The following is a 5,914-nucleotide window of genomic DNA, read 5'->3' on the forward strand; positions in this document are numbered from 1 at the left end:
TCTTATCACATTATTTCATCACACACCAACTATTTCATCTACCCATGTTCTACCCAACATATTTGTAGATATAAATTTCACATATAGTTTAAATCATATACAAACCTGTATAAAACATTAATCCAACATCCATCTCAAATAAACAAACAATATATAAACACATAACACGTATTTCATAGCAAATACTTAATATCTATGTGTTAGAAGAAAGTAACTACACACTCACTCCAAACATATACTTTATACATTCAAACAATACTTGTATTAAAATCGTGTTTATGAAAGGCACTATACACTCAATTGATCAGAAGATGATCGGGCAGCACTACGGCTCTAAGAGTAGTACTTATTTGGTAGATCTGGAAGATCTTCACACACCGGGATTCTCGTAGGCAGAGCTTCGGCTCGGAAACTCTTTTCTTCTAGGGATCTTCGGGCTTCGGGACTTGCTTCGGGTCTCGAGATGATACCGGGGCTTCAGTGGGTTAAAATAGGACTTAGAGAGAGTATCAGGAGTGAGAGAGTTGAGAAGGAGCAACCAAATCGGTTGACCCTCGATTTCTATTTATAGAGTGAATTTTATGGGTTCACCTCATGAGTTTCTAATATTCACCTCGTGAGCTACATATGCTCACCTCGTGAGCTCGATACGTCATGGCCACTTTCCCTGGAAGATGTCCATCATCTGTTCACCTCGTGAGCCACTAATGCTCACCTCGTGAGCTAGGCTCACCTCGTGAACTACATATGTTCACCTCGTGAGCTCTGACACAACCGTGGGGTTTACGCCCCGAACTTTAGAAATTCATAACTTTCACATATGAGCTCCGTTTTCGAGGTTCTTTATATCCATGCATAGGTGAGATTATGCTCAACAACTCTCGTTTAGACTCCGTTGGCTAATTTTGACTTTATTTTTAATATATTATAAATGTATTATTTTTAGTAGGCCAGGACAGGAAAACTCCGTTATAAATTCATTACTTCTTCATCCGACTCCTATTTTTTGTCTGTCTTTTAATCGTTGAACTACTATCGACGAGATCTTCAATTCTCATTTAGATTGTTTCGGTTAAATATCGCTTAATCTCATATTCGAACTTCGGGTTGTACACTGCTAAGCCAAAACTTCAAAAAATAATGACTTCCTCATATGAAGACAGATTTGGGCGTTCTTTTCATACACGCTCTTGGTTTAACGTCTTCTACGATTTTAATTTAGATTGCTAAGGCCAAATATTGCTCTAATGTAAATTCATTATTTACGTCGGGCTGTGTCGTGTCTGTTCTATCGTGAAACTACGACATATCATAACTTCTTCGTTATAACTCGGATTTTGGCGTTCTTTATATGCATAGAAACATTGTGAAATATACTAAAACTTAGTTAAGATCAATCCTTATATATAATCTTCCATCAAAAAGTCATTTTTGATGCTTATCGTCTCTAAATTGACTAGCCCGGATCTACGGGCGTTACAATACACACATAATTTTCCTAAATTTCACACATATTGAGCATATAAATCACACAAAAACACACATTATTTACCAAGCTAACAATTTTAAATCATCAAATAAATTCTCATAAATCCAATTAGTTAAAAACTGTTAAAAAGGTTGTGAAATAGAAGAGCTAATTGTATCCTGGATGCAAAACAAAATGTCAACTATAACTGTAATAGACAAAAATCAGAAACAAATGACAAATTAATATGCAGAAAAAACATAGTTAACATAATTTAACGCAAATGCCTTAATACACACCTCATCCATTTTTATGTTTAAATATGCTAAATCAATTGGAAATAAAAAAAAATGAAATAGATGACTAATTAAAAAAGGAAAAGTACTAACCATCTGTCTTTTGTTTAGATCTGTGTGTCTATGGATACAGTCCCTACACACAAAATTAGGGCTTTGAAATTGTAAGAAATTAGAAAAACGACAGTGTAGATATGATTGGACAACAGTTTCAAAGAAACAATCAAAATCATTTACACACATAACCATTTACTTTTAATGAAAAACAATTATGCTTAGAGGAAATGCATTACCTTTTTCATTGAGGACCATACCAGAGATGCCATCAACGATTGGGCACCGGTTGGTGGCGGAAGTGAGGACAACGACGATGTTGGTTCCAGTGACGATGACTGATGGTAGGATTTGAGAGTGAGTTTGGGTGTGTGTATGTGTGTGTGTGTATGTATGTGTATATATATATATATATATATATATATATATATGGGTGGGGATAGGTAGGAAGCGATGGATCATCGTGTGGAATCGTTACCAGAAAAGTAGTGTGAAGGCTAAGGGATGGTGCAAATGACAGTCAGATACAGTGGGCAGTGGAGGTTGGAGAGTGGAGGTTAGAGAGAGGGGGGGGGGGAGGTGATGGACGTCGTGGTGGTAACGACTGTATCTTGGTCTTTAGAGGGGATTAGGGCATTTATCATGTACAAGGTAATACCAAATACATTCAGGTGTGCATACATTTATAATGAAGCTTAATATAATTGTACATGAAGTTCAAATAGTTATACCTCTTAAATTTCAAGAAATGTCTAAAATGTTTTATATAATAGTAAGATATATATATATATAGAGAGAGAGAGAGAGAGGTAGGCAGTGATGGATCATCGTGTGGAATCGTTACCAGAAAAGTGGTGCGAAGGTAGAGAGATGGTGCATTTGACGGTCAGATACAGTAGGCGGTGGAGGTTGGAGAGTGAAGCTGAGATATATATATATAGAGGGGTGATGGACATCGTGGTGGTAACGGCTGTATCTTGGTGTTTAGATGGGATTAGGGCATTTAACATGTACAAGGTAATACCAAATACATTTAGGTGCGCATCCATTTATAATAAAGCTTAATATGATTGTACATGAAGATCAAATAGTTATACCTCTTAAATTTTAAGAAATATCTAAAATATTTTATATAATAGTAACATATACATACACGGGTATGAGACATGTGTCATGGTCAATTACATATGGTTGGTTGAATTTTCATAAATATATATATATATATATATATATATATATATATATATATATATATATATATATATATATATATATATATGTTAATTTTGAATTTAAAAGACCAATGTTTAATAAATTTACATTTCCTAACATACGAGTTAAAATTTATATATATGTATTACACAAGTTATGTAACAAACTCTTAGGCAAATGAAAATAGATTATATTTATCAAAAAAATGATTGTAAAAGTCTTAAGTATACATATATATGTGTCTATATATATATATATATATATATATATATATATATATATATATATATATATATATATATATATATATATATATATATATATATATATATATATATATAGGTTTAGGTTCATTTGAAATCATTTTAATTTTGTGAGACCGTGAAACCAAATCTAAAAATAATTTTAAAATGCAAAATAAATAGAAAAATCCAAAAATTCTTTTTTTAAATATTATTTTCGGAATTTGAATTAACTAAAAAAAATTAAAAATAAATTAAGAAAAATAAAAAAAAATCCCTTTTTTTTTTTTTTTTTGAAAAATACGTGAAATATTCTAATAAAATATTACACTGACAATTCTAAAAAATAATTTTAAAATGCATAATAAATGGAAAAATCTAAAAATTCTTTTTTTAAATATTATTTTTGGAAGTTGAATTAACTAAAAAAAATCCAATTTTTTTTAAAAAATACGTGAAATATTCTAATAGAATATTACACTGTACATATTCTAAAAAATAATTTTAAAATGCAAAATAAATGGAAAAATCCAAAAATTCTATTTTTAAATAATATTATCGGAACTTGAATTAACTAAAAAAAATATAAAAAAATGCGTCTCACGGTCTCACAAAATTAGACCGTCTCACATTAACCTTACTATATATATATATATATATATATATATATATATATATATATATATATATATATATATATATATATATATATATGGGTAAAAGAAAACAAATTAAGAGATCTTATTTTCTTTCACATTAAATTTACCCAACACACAACTCTTTCCTGTTACAATCTGTTGCGATTCTCAGTCTAACTTTCCTCACAATCACATTTCCTTCCCTCTCACAAAAGATTACACTTACAAAAGATTCGTAAGTACATACATAAATATATACCGAATCGAAGGAATACTTTGCTTAAATCTCTACCTAAAATGCATGAATCATTAAACCAAAATAATTTTTACAAAAACTAACTCAAGGTACACTAAATAGACAGCCAAAAACCATAACTTTACTTCCATATTTCAACACATCCAATTTTACACACAAATTAAACATCTTTTTTATACAAAACCATACATAAAGACAACATGTTCTTCTCAATTAAAGCTATCAGTCACGAACATCCCCTCACATCCTTTCTCTTCTTCGTTTCCTGTCAATAAACCTCAAGCCAAACATTCAACACATCCATAAAATAATGTGTTATACTCTCACAATCTTCTATCCAATCTCAACTTCTACAAAGAAATCACAGAAAAATTACCTTGGAGTTATGCCATTGAGTTCAATCAGTAGCCCGTTTTTCCCTTTGGTTCTTCCTTCTGACATCGAGAAACACCACCTACAAACACCTCTTTCCTTACCCGTTTGTCTCCTTCAATTGACTTCCAAGAACAACCAAGAAGGCAATAACCCTCTTTCAATCCCTTCCTTCCCAATCGATTTCACTGCAAAAGCTATCAATTTCTATCAACACACACACACACACCAAAAAAAAAAAAAAAAAAAAAAAAAAAAAAAAAAAAAAAAGAGATGAAGCAAGGAGGTTCCCGTAGACCCTTTCCCTTTTCTTTCCCGTCGACCCTCGTTGCTGCCTACCTCCTCCCGAAACCTTCTTCTGACCTCCTCCCCTCAAATTCTTTCTTCGGATCCTAGCGACCAACAACCTCCGAAGGTCTCGTTTTCGTTCTTGCAGCTACTCGCGACGCCTCACCGGACTCCCTTTTCTTCGCACTTCGCAGCAGGATGAGAAGCGCACATCCTCGCTGCTTCTCCCTTCATTCTTCGGCCTCATCGACTCCCGGAGACGGCCTCCTCGCAATCGATCGACCAAAACGACAGACTAGTCGCCTACGATCCTTCGTACTCCCTTATGTCGTCTTCGTTCTATCTGCTTTCGTTCATTCTCGTTTCTTTTCTTTGATCGAGCAAAAAGTGACGACCGGGGCGTAAAAAGCCCTAATCCCTTTCAACTTTGATAAGATGACCAATAACCCCCCCTGCTAAACATTCATTTCAATTAAACCCTTTTCCACTAACTTAGGTTTATTTAAAATAAAATAGCCCTTCCATGGAGATTTCTTAACAAAGTCAACCCAATTCTCAATCATTAATTCAATTTAAACCATTTTAGTTCCTCCCTTTATTTATTTTAACCAAAACAGTCATGTCTTGGTTAATTAAATTACCAAACAGTCCCCAATAGTTTCAATTTGTTACGAAATGGTCCCGAAAGTATTTCAAAGTTCAAGAAACATGATTATGTAGTTACTCACGTCAAGCTTCCTAAAAATAAACAGGCTCCGAACAACTTAACTCACGCTTCAAGACTGAGTGTTTACGGCCCTTTTTTTTATTATTTATAATTATTTTTGGGGGAATACATGTGACTATATACTTCATTTATACAAACAAATTATATTTTTATGCAAAAATATAATTAATCTAGTTTGTATATTTGTTATTTAACAATGTAACATTTGTTACAAATAAACTAGTATAAACTTTTCGTATACGTATTTTGGTTACTTTATTGTGAAATAACTAGTCCACACGACAAATGTTACATGATACAAAAATATATGATTTTTATGTGACATTGTATATCATAACAAGCACGTCATAAAACTTTGTAG

At 32.3% G+C, this 5,914-nt stretch overlaps 1 long non-coding RNA gene across 2 annotated transcripts; it reads right to left on the reverse strand.

Moving 5' to 3' along the window:
* Positions 1-4,267: 4,267 nt before the first annotated feature.
* LOC144997997 (uncharacterized) lies at positions 4,268-5,239 on the reverse strand. 2 transcript variants are annotated; one of them, XR_013660051.1, is made up of 3 exons: positions 4,837-5,239; positions 4,543-4,726; positions 4,268-4,431 (listed from the first exon to the last, which is right to left on the reverse strand). It is a non-coding gene; the product is annotated as an uncharacterized LOC144997997 (long non-coding RNA). The 2 variants fall into 2 exon arrangements; XR_013660050.1 differs by lacking the exon at positions 4,837-5,239 and having other exon boundaries at positions 4,543-4,777.
* Positions 5,240-5,914: the final 675 nt, after the last annotated feature.

The sequence above is a fragment of the Lactuca saligna genome, chromosome 5, assembly GCF_052625555.1.
Source record: "Lactuca saligna cultivar CGN05327 chromosome 5, ASM5262555v1, whole genome shotgun sequence".
In the NCBI taxonomy this organism is placed as follows: Eukaryota; Viridiplantae; Streptophyta; class Magnoliopsida; order Asterales; family Asteraceae; genus Lactuca; species Lactuca saligna.